This window comes from Chiloscyllium punctatum, chromosome 40, assembly GCF_047496795.1.
Source record: "Chiloscyllium punctatum isolate Juve2018m chromosome 40, sChiPun1.3, whole genome shotgun sequence".
Lineage (NCBI taxonomy): Eukaryota > Metazoa > Chordata > Chondrichthyes > Orectolobiformes > Hemiscylliidae > Chiloscyllium > Chiloscyllium punctatum.
The window spans coordinates 22,741,371-22,755,781 of record NC_092778.1 but is presented as its reverse complement, the minus strand read 5'-3'; the positions used below and the strand labels follow the sequence as shown (position 1 = coordinate 22,755,781).

Here is a 14,411-nt window from a genome sequence, read left to right as displayed (position 1 = left end):
GCTAAGCCCCCAGCAGGTTTTTATTTGTCTGCCTGCTGGGACTAAACCAAACTAGAAAAAAAACCTGAATTGGGAGAACTGGCAGCTCCCCTCCATTGTTCAAAGTCACCAAATTGGCACCTTTGCCTTTACAATCCCTTTTGGAAAAAAAAACAAGGACAACATACCTTTGTTAAAGGGGCAGCATCATCACAAAGGATACCCCCTTAACTGAGACCTGTTAACAACGATGACCAGGTTTCTGGCTAAATAGCAAGCAATATAACAGTGGGCGGCATGGTGGCACAGTGGTTAGCACTGCTGCCTCACAGCGCCAGAGACCCGGGTTCAATTCCCGCGTCAGGCGACTGACTGTGTGGAGTTTGCACGTTCTCCCCGTGTCTGTGTGGGTTTGCTCCAGTTTCCTCCCACAGTCCAAAGATGTGCAGGTCAGGTGAATTGGCCATGCTAAATTGCCCGTAGTGTTATGTAAGGGGAAAATGTAGAGGTATGGGTGGGTTGCGCTTCGGCGGGGCGGTGTGGACTTGTTGGGTCGAAGGGCCTGTTTCCACACTGTAATGTAATGTAAAAAAGCAGTGCTGTGAACCTGACAGAGGGGGCAAAGTATACAAAGTCTAGGCCATGCAAGGCAGGCAAGGATACTATGAGCATTGGGGTAGGCTCTGAGTGTGTGAGTGCTGTGACAGTGAGTAAGGATCCCAGAAATGCAGCTTGTCCAACCCATGAGCCGGAGGTGAGTCCCTGAGCACACAGTGTCCTAACTGCAGTGTTACAATGAAAGTTACCAGGGCAACATTGAAGGGCAGAAACATCCTGTAAATGGATCAGAAATGTGCTATGAGGGTTATTAGTGACTGGCACATGTCAGATACCAACATCTGTGGATGTGGGCTGTGTGAAGCCGGTGTCTATGGAGTGTAGCTTGAGATGTTGGTGCCCAGGGTCCAACATGGAGACCCTATAGAACAAGTGGCGAACTGTAGTCACCAAGTGAAGAAGTCTCAATGTCTTGTTTGACTGCAGCAGGATAGGAAGGTGCATGTAATGAGGTGGGACGTGTAGTTATAAAGATCAATAGCCAACAATAATCCCCTGAAAAAGCAACTAATCACTGCCCAGTAGTAATCTCACCTCAATACCCAGAGTATAGTTAAAAGATGCAGTTAGATGTTTCCAGTGTTGAGATTGGGCCTCACTGGATGTCGTGTACCATTCTTGGGATGGCTCATGTTCAAGCTATGATAAGGTTCGACCCAGTGATTGAATCTTGTATTTATCTTTGGCCAAGTGCAAATTGTATCAGATGTTTGGAGGGGTTTTGGCTTCAAGGCATAGTTAGACTTCACTACTATAGCTTACCAAACCTACCTCAGTAAATACCTCACCCATGGCGTTGCTCAAGTCCAATTCCCTCCCCGTCTTACCGTAAGACATCCCAAGAACAAGGAGCCACCCAGTGGACACTCGCTAGAATAGCAGCATCCCTGGTATCTGAACCATATGGAAAAGACCACTGTATACCCGAATGAGGACTGGCATTCCCAAGACAGACACAGGGTGGAGAAGGGCAAGATGGCACCACGATTCTCTGACAAGAGGCTGGTGGAGTGGGTGATGCAGAGGAGAGATGTCTTCTTCCCCCAGGGCTGTTGCATGAGGTAGCACCACCTGACCCTGGCACCCGGAAGGAGATGACCACTTGGGTGTTGATTATTCTCTATGGTCTGCCGGAAGGGCCAGCAGTGCCACAAGAAGGTCAATGTTCTTCCTGTGCCAAGCTAAGTACCTCCATCTTCTCTCTGCCACCTCACACTCTCCCTATCTCTGATACTCCACTCTACTCCTGCCAAAGCTCAGGCTCTGCCACTGTGTGCAATATCTCCCCTAATCTGCTCTCAATTCCCCCATTTCCCCCATGCCACCAACCCAGCGTGCCTTCTGTGCTGCCTACTCTTTGGGCAGCTCAGACCCAACGTGTGGGGATTGGTGGGAGTATTGAGGTCCTGGGGAGACGGGGATTGGAAGAGGGTGTGGAAGGGCAGTCAGACCCTGAGGCGATCAGATATGGAAGTCTGCCTGAGCAGTCAGACAAAAACTGGCTGCCCCTCCAACCCTTTTGTCGAGCTTTCCCTTAATTCCCATCGGCTTCAGTTCTGTCAGAGTTCCCTGATGCCATACTTGGCTCAATTCTGTTTTGATGTCAAGAGTAGTTAACATCACCTCAGTTGCAAAATGGAGAATTTCCGTCCAAGGGTTTACTAAGATTGGAAGCTGAGTGGCACAGGCCAAACTCAAACTGCACAGCTTATTGCTGATCAAATGACACACTAGCAACAGAAACAACACTCTACACAGCTTTCCTGCCAATTGACAGTTGACATAAGGGGCACTGCTGGGCACAGGGCATACCTCAAACAATTTTCCACATTGTCAGTTAGATACTAGTGTCGTAACTATTACCCGGAACAGCTTGGCTGGGGGTGCTGCTAGTTCTGGAGCGCAAGTCTTCAGTATTATTGCTGGATTGTCATCAGGGCCTATCACCTTTGCGGTGCCCAATGCCTTCAGTCATTTCCCAGGAGATATCAGAAAAATTCCCAGCGATGTCATTAGTTTGCGTTCTTAAAGTTCCTCATTTTCTTCATACATATTCCCAACTTTATAAAGTGAATCTGAGACAAGCATTGTAAAAGATACGTTAATTTCCTCAAGAATATAGCTTATAATGATGGTGTTGCCATGGAAAAGGAATTCAGAAACCTCATGGTGCACTCACCTAATTCCCAGAAATAAGATCAAAACTGACAATAAATTTTACACACACATCTTTCAGGGGTGAAACCTAAAAGTTATTTCAATATATATACAATGATTTGGAAAATAAGATACAAAGTTTCTGGCACCCAGCATTCAGAAAGATAACAGGGTACTGGATAGGGAACAAAATGAAGCGTTGAATTTGCAGCTGAGAGCGCTCAGTTTGCTAACACGGCATTGATTGGTGAGAAGTTTGCCCTGCAGTCTCGTGGAAGGCTGAGAGGTTCAGTAGGTGTTTCTTTTAGCTGTCAGCACAGGACAAGTGGACACTGATTGAAAGCGAAGCCTCAGGGAAGTTTGCAGATGAGAGGTATACTTCCCCCAACGGAGTGCTGGACGCATGGAGACCAATTCCAGCAATAGCTGAGATAAACATCTCGCTTGAAGGCGATAAGTAGACTGAGGTTTCTAGGGACACACATTCACTGAGAATGGCAGAGAATTACTGGGGCATTTGCTTTCAATTATTAATTGTACGGAGGCATGAAGTTGTTGTCAAGCCTGTCTTAGAAGCTGTACATCCAAGAGTTAATAGGGATGCTTTGGCATTTAAGGATGAGAATTTGATTGCACCATTGTACGAGGGGAATGAGGGCTCAATGTGTCACTTGCCTGCCAGTCTTAGTTTCTAAAATTTGTGCTGCCTCATGTACATAGACCCAGTGTGATCCACATTGCCGACTGGCATTAGCACAAGTTGGGGGGGAGGTTGAAAGGCTGTGATATGCAGCATTTATCTCAGCCTCCAGATCTTAAAGGCAGTCTGCCCCTCATAAAGACATGGAGAAATTAAAGCTGCCATAAAGATGTGGCTGAAGATGAACACCAGAAAGGGCTCCCCAGGTCAGTGATGCAGGAGTCTGGGCAAGGTCTCCATAGCAGGGGATCTGGAGAGATCAATGAAGGGAGTTAAGAAGCAAATGTCCAGAGTCTGGCCCTGAGGACTTGACAGCAAAGCAAGAAGGTATTTAATGACATGACGTGGACAGCGAAGGTCAGCTCCACGTGACAGCTCCTGCTCACCATTCCACCAGCCACTGATGCTCTATCCACCTTCCCCACTCCCAGTCTCAATCACTGTGTTTTCCCCGCTCCCCCCCCCCCCCCCCCCCCCCCCAGCCAGCAGCACTCACTGGCATTCAGGATTCACACCAGACATTCAGTTACACTTCTTCACCCTTCACCCGCCATCTAATGATGCCAGCCTCTCGCCCACCTCTCGCTGCCCTCCCTCCACATGATCCTAGCTATTCTGCTGTGGCATCCTTATAACTCAAGCAAAGTTGCACACACTCTGCCGTCTCCAGGGCAATGTGCTCCATAACTACAGAGACATGCAGAGAGATGCCCAGCACCTATTCCATCTGATGGAGGCAATACAACTCCATAGTGTGGTGAAATCTGCAAAGAAACCCAGCAACACTGGGACCATCCAAAATGATGGCATATTGTTGCCTTGAGCTGCTTGCTATTATCATCTTCACCCTTCACCTTGATGTCCAGAACAAAAGAGAATTTGCAGACGGTGTGGCCACGGGGCCTCATGTTTTTCATCCTGTTCCTCTCTCTCAAACCAACCTCATTCTGTTATTTCCTGCTTCCAGGTATCCAAGATGGCGCACCTGCTCAGTTACAGCAAACCCAGGAGGCAGGGAGGCACAGAGAGCCCCATGCTAATGGTAAAGAATCACCGAGGCCTACTCGGACATTCTCAGCCACAGTGTGAACAAGAAGCAAGAGGAGGCCCTTCAAGTCTGTTCTACCATGTACTGAGATCGATGACGAGGGATCAACTCCACAGTCTCACCTAGCCCCACGTATGCAATATTCTGCAGGTCAATGGATTTCGGTAATGAATTAGTCACGGTTGATGATCATTGTCAGTGCCCTCAGCTTTTACATGACAACTTTTTCAATTGAATTATCTGCTGAGGTTTGAACCCTGATGAGATTTGAACCCTTGCTTCCAAAGCTGTTTCCAAGGCCTCAAGGATTATAGTTCCCCAACTTTCCCAGAATGCTCACTACATCCAGCCCCAGGACTTGGGTTGAGGATGGTGCTGCATAGAATCTCAAAGAGTGATCGTGAGAGTGGAGAATACTCATTGTTTAATACCAGCTCTGGGACTGTCCCCTGAATTTGTCACCTCAGATACCCTAATATGGGATATTAACTCCAGATATATAGATGATTGGATATCGGGCATTTGAATGGCTATAAAGAAAGGATTGTGTGTATATTATGATTCCAGTTGATGTTATTCATGAACAGCTATAGGGGAGGTGGTATTGTCATTGGACTGCCAATCCAGATACCCAGGTAATGTTATGGGGACCTGGTTTGAATCCCACCACAGCAGATGGTGGAATTTGAATCCAATAAATATCTGGAATTAAGTCTCTACTGATGACCATGAATCCATTGTTGATTGTCAGGAAAAACCTATCTGGTTCACTAATGTCCTTTAGGGAAGGAAACTTCCATCCTTGTCTGGCCTATACATCACTTGGGTCCCAAAGCAATGTGGTTAACTTAACTGTGTTCTGGGCAATAAATGTTGGTCTTGCCAGCAATGACCACATCCCATGAACAAACTTTAAGAAGTCAGATCCCAGACTGAAGTTGAGCTTGATAGATCATATTTTGTTTATAATTTGGTTTTAATGAGATGTTCTATCATTAAAAATACAAACTCGTAATGTTGCAGATTCAGTATTAACAATAAAATATAAGTTTATTACTCAAAGAAATTATAATAAAATAAAATGTACTAACTTATTTACAAATAACATTTGTTCAAAGATTTCAAATCACATGGTAAAAACTCAACCACATTAATCCTAACAACATCCCAGTACATTACTCAAATACCAGAGAGAATTCCCTTCTCTGTACAACATAGGATTTGACTTAGGTGTGTCTTCAATTCTTGGTTGTTAGAACCTTAAAGGTTCTTCCTTAATCCATGAAATAACTGAGCTTACACCTGTTCAACTTCACATAATCCTTACTGGGTTTTAGCCAAGCTCTTCTGGTCTAGAATTTCTAAATTCCTTACTGTATTGTAACCCCTTTCTTAACAGTTCTAAACTATCTCCCTTTCTGAAGAGCTACTGTTGCACACATCCAATTTCAGCCAAATGTTCTGTAAAAACTATCCAAACTGAAACTAAAATGGCATTCCGGGCCATTGGTGTTAGTGCTAGCCCAAATAAAAACTAGAGCATAGAACATTATAGTGCACTATAGGCCCTTCGGCCCTTGATGTTACGCCGACCTGTGAAACCAAACTGAAGCCTATCTATCCTACACTATTCCATTTTCATCCATTTGTTTATCCAATGACCATTTAAATGCCCTTAAAGTTGGCGAGTTTATTATTCAAGAATCTTCTAGCTAATACTCTACGTTGATTAATTTTTTCATTTTTAAACTCTTCCAATGAAAACAAAAACACGTTATTCTCAGGATGTCATCCTGTAATACTGTGTTTCAAAAAGAAACCATATGGCTACAGAGATACTGAAAAGTTAATCATTAAACCACTTCAGATACACAGAAGCATGCATACCACCAGTTCAAAATTCAAAACTGTAAAATAATGTACAGGTAGTTCTCTATAATGCAATGGTTGCATTCTTGTGCAACCCCATATTATAGGAAGATCACGCTTTAGAAACAGTGCTTAAAATATTGGCGATGTGATCATGTTACAGCCAAGACACATTCTAAAAGTGTGTGCTTTAGAAACAGTGTCCCCAGTTCAGCAATTGCATTATAGTAATTCACATTAACAAAACATGCATTATAACAGAACAACCTGTACATTAAAATACAGAAAAATCATGCACCTTTCATCACATGTGCACCTGTTCATTACTGCTCAAGTTTGTACATGTGTCCTGCTATAGGAACTCGGGTGGAGATATCACTGAGGAAGCGGACAAGACAACGCTGATGGGCATGCACATTGAGATGCAGGATACATTTGTAGCTGTGCTGCACAACATTCTGTCACCCTCAGGGACAATGGAAGAGTTCAGCTCCAACATGGATAGCTTGGAGCCTATTCTGCCCACTATGGGAGTGGTGACCAACGTCATGGGAGCACCATTGAGTAAATCCAACACTATCTACAATAGGTGCATTGTGTCACGAGGAAAGATTTGACAGGCTTGTATCCACTGGAGTTTAGAAGTATAAGAGATGACTTGATTGAAACATATAAGCTCCTGAGAGGGCTTGACAAGTTGGATGTGAAAGATGTTTCCTCTCATTGGAAAGTCTAGATGTAAGGGCCACCATTTAAAATTTACTGTTATTTAACTTAGACAGGGATGAGGCGAAGTTTTTGTTTCTCAGAGAATCACATGGTTCTTCAAAAATGTTCTTCAAAAGGCAATGGAGGCAATGTCTTTGAACAGTTTTACAGCAGGGGTGGATCAGATCTTGGTAAGTGAGGGTGTGAAAGGTTATTTGGGGTGGTCAGGAATGCGGAAGTTACAATCAGGTAAGCCTTGATCTTGTTAAATGGCAGAGCTCCTTGACGTGTTGGTTGCTGTGCTGAAGGGTATTCTGGGAAATGTTGTCAATGCTTCAGTGCCTCCCAGGAGTGGTGAAAAATTGATGGCAATTGACACTCTTGCTCCGTTGCATGGCTCCAGGTCAGGTTGAAGGAGATGAGTTTAGTGACCACTTTCCTGTTGAAGCTGTACCATCACAAGCCCTTGTTGTGAGTGTGTACTGTGAGAAATAGTCTCCATAAACCCTTCAGCATGTTCTGTGGTGATCTTACCTCCTGCTTCCTCCTTGTAAAGTTTCCCTTACCGTCATATCCTAGTCAACTGGGATGGAATAACCAATAAAACTGAAGAGGCACACTGGTACAACTCTCAAAAGGAGTCACAGTACAGTCAGTATGTTCATTTCCAAGTACTACAGTTCATTCCTTTATAGTTTCTTTCCTCTGGATGTTGCGAACAAAGAGGCATTACAACCATAGGCCACGTAGCTGCCTTAGTTCATCCTTTATCCTCCATCGCTATAAGCAGCCTCAGGTTCAGTAAACTCCCCTCCAGCAGTCTTACTGATCTGAATTTAACACCCAGAAGACAATTAAAGCACAAGTTTAAAGTTTAAAACATAAATGCAACAGTTCAAAATGTCTCTGTGTGGGGGGGGGCAATGGGAATCGGTCAGTGCAGAGTGTTTTACAGAATGAGACAACATGGAGGTTAACTGTTGGGGTTAAGGCCAACTGGTCCTTCTTTAAGTAAAAGCTGACTAAGATGTGGAACAAACTCTAGGAATGGAATCATTTGGTTAAAAATTCTGGAAACTATTCAACACAGGATCAAAATTTGGAGTTGTACTGAATGGACAAACTAGAATGGATTAAAATCGTAGATTTAAGCATCTTGTGTTCAACTAATCCACTTGCAGAATATCCTTCTGCGTTTGTTGTTATGATCTGCTGCTGTGACAAGTCAACACATCCAATCTTTACCGTATTAAAAATCACATAACACCATGTTATAGTCCAACAGGTTTATTTGGAACTACAAGCTTTCGGAGCGCTGCTCCTTCATCAGGTACCTAGTCGGGCAGGATCATAGGACACAGAATTTATAGTAAAAGATCAAAGTGTCATATAATTGATGCAAAGTATTGAACAAATCACTTAGAATGGGGTTGCAGGTTTTGAGTGATTAATATGTAAATCAAGTCACAGTCCCAAAATAATTTAAGGATTTATTTTAAAAAAGGTGACATCTCAGCTCAGCTAATGCATTAAATGTGTGAGGTTAGAGTCTGTCTATATCCCAATCTTGAGTCAGACTGGTTCTGTTTCCAAAGTAGGAGCAGCACTCCAAATGCTTGCTCTTCCAAATAAACCTGTTGGACGATAACCTGGTTCATGTGTAATTTTTAACTGTGTCCATCTCAGTCCAACACTGGCACCTCCACATCAAATCTGCACACTGGATGTGATTGAATTTCAGCAACTTTAGGTGGTTCTTTATGTTATTGGACTAGACAATGTTCTTGAAGTGTTATAACCTTGAAGCTTGTTATTATAACAATATACAATTTATATGAACATGAGGGAGGAATGTTGTCGAAATATATTTATGACTTTGCTACACACAGTAACTAGCTCCAGGATTTATGTTTCCAAGTCAGGCCGGTGAATGGTTGGGAGGACAACTTACATGTGGTGGTGTTCCCATGTACCTGCTGCCCTTGTCCTTTTAGATGGTGGAAGTCACCAGTTTGGGAGGAGCCTTGGTGAAATTCTAGAATAAGAATTAGTTTTATTACCACATGCTCTCACAGGAGTACAGTGAAAAGTTTACAAGTCACTACATATGGTGCCATCTTAGGTACAACGTTACCTAAGTACAGAAATCCAATTCTAATTGTATTCAAAGAGGATAGACTCCATAAAAATAAAACAGCAGTCTTGTCTAGGCACCTCAGTTCTATATTAATTATTCAAAAATCTTTAGAAAATTAACAGAAACAACGTGTAACTATTTCCAGAGGCACCATTGTGACTCCTATTTGCGCCCCAAGAACACTGGAGGTAGCATCATTTTTACATAAACAGTAGCAGTAACTCATTTAAAGTGAACATGATAAGACATTCAATGTTGGTCTCTCTGCTATCGGAAAGATGTTGTGAAACTTGAAAGGGTTCAGAAAAGATTTACAAGGATGTTGCCAGGATTGGAGGGTTTGAGCTATAGGGAAAGGCTGAGTAGATTGGGGCTATATTCCCTGGAGTGTCAGAGGGTGACCTTAAAGAGGTTTATAAAATCATGAGGGGCACGGATAGGGTAAATAGACAAAGTCTTTTCCCTGGAATGGGGGAAACCAGATCTAGAGGACATAGGTTTAAGGTGAGAGGGGAAAGATTTAAAATGGACCTAAGGGGCAATTTTTTCATACAGAGGGTAGTGCATATATAGAATGAGGAGTCAGAGGAAGTGATGGAGGCTGGCACAATTACAACATTTAAAAGGCATCTGGATGGGTATACGAATAGGATGGGTTTAAAGGGATATGGGCCAAGTGTTGGCAAATGGGACTGGATTAATTTAGGATATCTGGTCAGCATGGATGAGTTGGACCGAAGGGTCTGATTCCATGCTGTACATCTCTATGACTGCATGACATCCCCAACTCCACTCCATCCACCCCTCCCCTCCATTCCAGGATTCAGTGAGCTAAGAAGTCAGAGAAAAGATTTGACTCCACAGCACAGTTAGGAGGGAAAAATTGACCGCAGCATTGAATCCAGATTAAACATTATTTAAACATTACTATCCTTTTTCTGACTGGAAAATTGTTTTACACCAAGGTACCATGGAGAGGAAAAGTCCTGCTGTGTTTTTATTTACATCAATAAGACAGTCTGGAATACCTGAATTGCTGAACACAGTACTTAGACTGGCTGGTAGATGAATAATTCAGAATAGCCTCTAACGTAATCAAAATGGAACAGGACGGGGGCTGTTTACTGAACGGCCAATGAAAAGGATTATGTGGGAGTTTCTCCACGTTCTTCTCTACACTTCAATGAACTTAGTGTTTAATTTTTGTTCAATAAAATCCATACTGCTGCAACTGGACTCCACAATTATCAACCTCATGTTGAGATCTATAGTTATATTGCATGGAGATTTCAGAAAGAGTTCTGTGCCTGGTGACTTCTCAAAGGTCAAATCTTTCTCCAAAATTTGGGAGGGCAGGTGGTGGAGAGGGGAGGGATTGCTTCCTGCAATGCGAATGAATGCATTTGGCTCAAATATAAATCTTGAATTATTTAAATTTGGGACTTCACAAAATCTACGTATTGATGATTTACAGCTAAATAAGGAAGACCACATCAAACTCATTTAAGCAAATATAATTTAACGAAATATTTCCAGTGAAAATAAAAGATAATTAACCAAATTGTGCTTGAAAATAAATCCCGTGTCAATAAGCATGCACAATTATTATTGTAAGAATGAGTTCAGGGCTTTAAGTCTGTTGTGAATATCAAGAACTTGCTGCTCAATTTGCTCTGCTCCATTGTTTGCTCATACAAGTGGCATCTCATCCTACCCATCCTGCCAGTTCACAAAACACTCTAGATTTACACATAAACTAACCGTTAAACTCACTTCAATAAGTTAAGCTTGGTAAGTAACAGCATAAATGTCTTATGAACTATGTGACTGTTGTTAATGCAGCACCAATCAATTAGTCTGTCCCAGAAACTAAACAACTTAAACTGCGATCATCTGGTAGTACAGAATTGCTGCGAAAAGACAGTATGTCAAAGATTTTGGTCTTGCCCTATGAGCACAATTCATAATGTATAAGAAGGGGTGCTGATTAGTGTGGATGCTGCAATGCGCAATCCACCACTTAAATGAGAGCAGACACACCATAATTTTTTTTCACAGCATTTCAGCTGGTAAACTGTTTAAAGGTCACAGAAACCACTTTTGACAATTATAAAGATAAGGTAAGTGGGTAAGGCAAGTGGGACAGAGAGTAGAGTGGAAGGTAAGTGGATCAGGCATCAGGGTGGCAACTGTGTAAGGGAATAGAATGGCAGGTGGGTGACGGGATAGGGTGCCTGGTAGGTGAGGGAGAACAGATGACAGTGGGTTACCAGATAGGGTACGATGGTGGGGTTGGGGATTTCAGCCAAGTGTCTATGATGGGGAGGCATCTGTCTACCTGGTAGGAAGGAGTGATCTTTGCTGAAGGAGGCGGAGGATGTCAAATTTGGTGTCTGGTTTGGGGAGGATGTCATTGAGAATGAGGAGGTAGTCAGTGTGAGTGATTATTCTTGAAAGTGAACACTGTGTTAATATCACAGTTACTATTGGTGGGGGGTGGGGGGGTGCAGTCAGTTTTAAGTTCTCCTGGAGTTTGAGTAGGATTTAATTTTTCTAACATTACCTGGCTAAATAATCAAATAAGTGAGAGGGAACAACTTCCACTCAGAATCAGGAACATTTGCAAACACCAAGTCATACCTCAGTGGAAATCTAAACTAATAAACTAATCTAAACTAATAAACTAATCTAAACTAATAAACTAATCTAAACTAATAAACTCATCTAAACTGGGTGGCACAGTGGATAGCACTGCTGCCTCACAGTGCCAGGGACCCAGATTCAATCCCAGCCTTGGGCGTCTGTGTGGAGTTTACACATTCTCCCTGTGTCGGCGTGGGTTTCCTCCGGGTGCTCTGGTTTCCTCCCACAATCCAATGATGTGTAGGTTAGGTGAATTGCCCATACTGTTAGATGCATTAGTCAGGGGTAAATTTAGAGTAGGGGAATGGGTTATTCTTCCGAGGATCAGTATGGACTTGCTGGGCCAAATGGCCTGTTTCCATACTGTAGTTAATTTAATCTAATCGGCCCTCCAAGCCTGAGCTGATCTAATTCCTAAACATCTGTATCTCTCTGCTCCCCAGCTACTCATGCATCTGTCCAGATGCACCTTGAATGAATCTACTAGCCCTGTCTCTACTACCTCTGCTGGCGAGGTGTTCCAGACACCCACCACCCTCTGTTGTAAAGTACTTGCCACGTGTATCCCCCTTAAACTTTTCACCTCTCACCTTGAAGCGTGACCACTCTTCATTGAATCCCTCACTCTGGGTAAAAGCTTATCTCTATCTACCTTGCCTATACCCTTCATGATTTTGTAGACCTAAATCAGGTTCCCCCCTCAATCTCCTTTTTTTCTAATGAAAACAATCCTAACTTACTCAATCCTAATAAACACACCTTTCAGAGTACCCCCATTCCCTGACTGTCTAGGGAGCAGATGATCTGAGTGGTCAGCATGTTTTAAATGTTTACTGATCTCGTCAGTAATGATTCCGAAGAGGCCATGCTTTTTACACAATGTGACATGGGTGGAGCTAAAATCAAATTGAGCTTGGAGTGCACCACAAAGCAGGGGAACCAGTCACTGGGTGTCAAAAAACTAAACCAGATAAAGATGAAGGGTGAATAACAGAGAATCTGATTGTAAATCCACCCTGCAAATCCAAAAAGGATGGCCAATATGAGTCCACCAGCATTGTGGTGACGCTATGTAACTTGGGAAAAAAAAACAAAAGGAGCAGGAAAGGAAAGGAGGGGATATCTCAGAGCAGATTAGCAGGTGCATATTCTGCCCCATGTGCTTTTTAAACAGGTTGCCCAATTTAAATTACCTTCCAACGTTATATTTCACCCCATACCTTCTAACCTGATACATTTTGCAATATCTCCATGTGTTTGTGTGCTCACTTGTCCACCTTTCCCTGTTACATGATATGGGGGGGGGGGGGGGGGGTAATGGTCAGATGGGGACACCAAGGGGAGGAATTGGAAGTGGGGTTTGGAATGGGATGATTTAGCCAGTGCCAATCCTCGCAACCTTCCAAAGAAGAGCCTTTCCCTCATCCATGAACAATACTTGGTAAATCAAAGACAGCAGTAGACCCATCACTAAAAATGATATCAGTGCCTCTTCTGCTGTACACATGCAATCATCTGCTTTTGCTCAGCTTTTAATGAGCTAACAAAGAGCAGCAGTTTTTAAATATCAAGCTAATGAAGGACATGTTCATTGTGAGTGTATGCTCTGAACTGTACCTGGAGCTTGTGAACCCTTTTAAACCAGCCTATACTATTTGCAAAGTGTAATGCATTATTTGGAAAGAAGGAGAATTAGATGCAGAATTGTTAGCACTTACATCATACTCTTTTGCCTGTATGACTTTCTTTGGTTCGGTTTTCGAAAGAGTAAAGCCCAGATACCTTGTTAAATGACAGCTGGTGCGACTGACAAGGAACATTTGATTTCCCTGCGTTTAATGCTTAAGGGTCCTTTTAATTCTGTTCAAGGCAGGCAGATGTGAATTTAATTTGAATATTAAAAAAACAAACTTTATTGGTGAAAACGTAAATTGCACATTCGGGTCATTCGTTGCAATGAAAGCACGATGAACTTAAATAAATAACGTATTTTCCATCTTACTTTTCCCTTGTAATTCTCTCACAGTTTCGCCTGCTGACAAATTTGGTACAGATGGTTGGAATGGTGGAGGAGGCTGTCAGGCTGATTTATAGTCATGTACATGACAAGGGGTCTGATTGTATCTGAAAGCCTTCATGAAGACCACATGGACCCTGACATTTTGTGATGAGCCCTCAAGAAGCCTTGCAGTGGACTGAGGAAAGGCTGAGCACCCTGAGCTGCCTGCAGGCCCTAGAGTGGAAACACTCAATGCTTACAAGGCCAGGCTAGATACAACGCCTGTGGACCTTAAGCACAACTGCACTCACATCTCACTGCACTGAACTTAAAGTTGGAGGCTCAACCTTCTTCCCTGGTATTCAGGTTTACCTAAACGTGACAAGCTTGCTGGAAACCTACAAGTTATCGGTGAGTCTTTCAGTGACGGTTAAATAGACAAAAATATTGATAATGCATAAGGAATTTATAATTGTAATCAGCTCAAACCTTTCAGCATGCGAGCAATGATAACATTAATTTTCAAATTGTACTTCATTGAGTCAATGCGATA

General features: G+C 42.8%; 1 long non-coding RNA gene across 1 annotated transcript in view; it reads right to left on the bottom strand.

Moving 5' to 3' along the window:
• Window positions 1–5,526: 5,526 nt before the first annotated feature.
• Window positions 5,527–14,411, bottom strand: part of LOC140464430 (uncharacterized) — a 154,572-nt gene continuing 145,687 nt past the window's right edge. Inside the window, exons 2-3 of the long non-coding RNA XR_011954925.1 lie at window positions 9,031–9,114; window positions 5,527–7,909 (exon numbers count right to left, since the gene is read on the bottom strand). This is a non-coding gene — a long non-coding RNA (uncharacterized lncRNA). The remainder of the gene's footprint in view (window positions 7,910–9,030; window positions 9,115–14,411) is intronic.